The sequence below is a fragment of the Sciurus carolinensis genome, chromosome 4 (assembly GCF_902686445.1).
Source record: "Sciurus carolinensis chromosome 4, mSciCar1.2, whole genome shotgun sequence".
Taxonomy (NCBI): Eukaryota; Metazoa; Chordata; class Mammalia; order Rodentia; family Sciuridae; genus Sciurus; species Sciurus carolinensis.
This window is the reverse complement of record NC_062216.1, coordinates 17002449-17005892: the sequence shown is the minus strand read 5'-3', so window position 1 is coordinate 17005892 and position 3444 is coordinate 17002449. Positions and strand designations below refer to the sequence as shown.

The 3444-nt window shown below is 42.0% G+C and overlaps 1 non-coding gene across 1 annotated transcript; it reads right to left on the bottom strand.

The window, feature by feature from the left end:
- Positions 1-822: 822 nt before the first annotated feature.
- Trnat-cgu (transfer RNA threonine (anticodon CGU)) lies at positions 823-896 on the bottom strand. The gene has a single exon. It is a non-coding gene; the product is annotated as a tRNA-Thr (tRNA).
- Between the last annotated feature and the right edge of the window lie 2548 nt (positions 897-3444).

Below are 3444 nucleotides of genomic sequence, written 5' to 3'. Positions count from 1 at the left end.
GGGATCATTAAATTACTCCATTAGCAAAGAGAACTTTTTATTCATTCAAACAAACATCTGTATTGCTACTATGTGCAGGTGCTTTGCTCACTTTTGATAATTCCTTGGGACATAAAGCAGAGAGGAGTTTTACAAATTGGCATTAAGAGTCTTAAAAACTAGAAATGGTGGGGCTGGGGTTGTAGATCAGTGGTAGAGTGCTTGCCTCGCACGTGGGAGGCACTGGGTTCGATCCCCAGCACCACGTAAAAGTAAAGTCAAGGTATTGTGTCTGTATACAACTAAAAAATTTTTAGTTGGCGTGGGATTCCTACCATTAAGATCTAATATAGCATTCAATTACTGCACCAGCCATGGCTGTTTTGTTAATATATCTTGCTTTTTGTTTCTTTTGCTCAAGGAAAGGAAATATTTTTTGAGAAATTTGCTTTAGTAATAGCAGTATTATGTATTGTGTGGGCTAAAATAAAATTGACATGTATTCAGTCTTTCTACATGTTTATTGAGCATCTACTATGTGCCAGGTATTGTTCTGGGTGCCAGGAGTATGACAGAGAAGCTGGCAGGCAGAATAACTTGGTAGGAGCTTATTATGTTCTGAGAAGTGGAGACAATGAGTTAGTCAACCAATATATAAATAAACCAATAAGAAAGTGAGCACAGATAGACAATGACTACTTTGTATAGGTATTTAAGGAGACGTTTTCAACTGAGATTTGAATGATAAGAAGAATGATAATACTAATGAGATCAGAGGATAGAAATCAGACTGTGTAAGATGTAGTAAGCCACTCTGCAATTTTTTTTTTTTTTTTTTTTTTTTTGCGGTGCTGGGGATTGAACCCAGGGCCTTGTGCTTACGAGGCAAGCACTCTACCAACTGAGCTATATCCCCAGCCCCACTCTGCAAGTTTTGATGCTAGTATTTTTGATGTTTGTACACATGCAGGCAAAAACCAATGCAGTACCAATGTTCCCTGGCTGACAGCAATATAAGATGAATCCTGATTTCAGAGTTGTTAAAACATAAAAAGTATGCCCTTGAATTAATAAAATATAGTGCTTGAGAAGTGTTGCAAAAATGTTCTTTGTGAATGTTTTAAGTCATTTTAATGGAACATGATAATAAACTGTCTCTGTTCCATCTTTTGTAAGGTGGACAAACACTTTCCTGCTTTTCTTTGTTATAGATCCAGGTACTTAACATGAAGCTCAAATACGTTCTGACCACTTGCCCGCTTGGCAGCTAGATTATTTTCAGAGTAACTGAAGCCCACCAAACCAAGTCAAAATTGTTGGAACTGAAATTATATCAAGTAAGATAAGATGCTCAGAAAAGCTTCTTATCAATCTCACTTTAGGGTGGGAAGATAAATCTTTATCAATGACTCCATTAAATCTTTATCAATAGCTATAGAAATTTGGATAAGATACCTCTTATGCTCAGTATTAGAAGTGATAGGCTTATTTCTCTTTTTCTCCTCCTTTTAATTTTTTTTATTTAATTTTTAAAATTTTTTACAGACTGCATTTTGATTCATTATACACAAATGGGGTACAACTTTTCATTTCTATGGTTGTACACAATGCACACCATTCATGTAATCATACATGTTCATAGAGTAATACTGTCTCAGTCTACTATCTTTCCTTTCCCCACACTCTCCTGCCCATTTTCCTCTACACCATCCAAATTTCCTCCATTCTTCTCTCCTGCGCACCCCACCTCATTATGTATTGTCATAGAAGTGATAGGCTTATTTCTTTTAAAAAAATGTAAATTAGCATAACTAGTCCCAAACAAGGAGCAAGACTTTGTCAACAAGAACCTTGGATAGCAAATTGATGTGGTTGGTCATTCCCTTCCAATTCCTCTCTCACATCAGAAGGCAGAGAGAAGAATAAGCAAGTCGGGTTAAGCTGAAAAGCTTCTAGATGATTCAGAAAGATGACAAACTTGGAAATATAGGTAATCACCTCAAGATCGACCTTTCTTGGTTACCTTTGTATGTAAACACTTGCAAGCAACACTGTGCCACCGTGTGAGTACACCGTGAGCCTGCAAGGTAACTGCTAGTGCGATGTTCAGGTGTAAGTGGACTTAGAGGCCAGAAGTGACCTGATGATCCAGGGAGGTACACCTTTGGAGGCCAAAAGGTGCTCTGGATGTTGAGCTCCTGGTTGGACCAGGCCTCCCCAGCAGAGTTCGGAACAGTGGTCCTACTGGGCACAGACCTCCTTCCTCCCTGAGCCTCAGATGGCACCCTGGAGGATTTTAAAGTATTTCTTATTATCTTATTTTAAACGCTCACCTCATATTACCTTGGCCTACTTCTGCTTTCAACCTCTAGTTGAAAACAGAAGTTCTTCCTGGGCTTGCTCAGGCTCATTTTGCAGGGCCAGCCTCTCCCCTTTGAGAGCTACTGTCCTTTGTCCTTTGCTGCAGGGCCTTCCCCTCCCCCACGCTGGACAGGCAAGGCCTCAGAGCCGCTGGGCAATTCAGCTCCCCTAGCTGAGAGCTCGTGAGGGGGCTGAGCCAGACCGGTCAGCAGGCAGAGCTGGAGTCTGTTGGTTCTGGTGGGTCACTCTGCATGGCATGCTCAGGAAAGCCCGGAAGAACCAGCCCTGAGGGTCCCAGTCACAGCCCCCCAAGTTCTTAAACACTGGCTCCTCACTGCCTGGCTCCCACTTCCTGGGTCCCCTCCCGTATTAGAGTTTTATGGCTGCACAACAAACTGCCGCAAAGAAATCACCTCACATTTATTACCTGTAATCAACGTAGACCTGCTCCACAGGTCGGAGGTCTGGTGGGATCCACTTCGGATCTCAGGGCTGAAGTCGGGCTTGTTCCGTTGATGTCTGTCTGAATCCATGTCTGGCAGCTGCAGGATGGAAGTCCCAGGAAACTGTCACCCAGGCTCATTCTCTGCTCCTGGAGGCTGCTGGCTCCTGTCTCCCTCCACTTCCAAAACCTGTGAAGCATGTCACCCCTTGCGCCTGGAATCTCTCTGACATGCCTTTCTGCAGCCAGAAGTAACTTCAGTAAGCTGTCTTTCCTTGAGCTTAAAGCTACCTGATTTTTGCCTTCCCTTTGCCAGGTAATAGTAACTCATTTTGTCCCAACATCCTAGAAGTGGGACATGTATGGAAACTTACAGTATGTAACACATAATATAATTATATCATACAGGAATATAATGTTATTTTATTATATTAATAATTATTATGATATAATATAATTAACATAATAATTATTAATATAATAGTACGGGCACAGTGGGGCACGACTGTAATCCCAGCAGCTCAGGAGGCTGAGGCAGGAGGATCGTGAGTTCCAAGCCAGCCTCAGCAAAAGCAAGGTGCTAAGCAACTAGTGAGACCCTGTGTCTAAATGAAATACAAAATAGGGCTGGGGATGTGGCTCAGCAGTTGACTGTCCCTGGG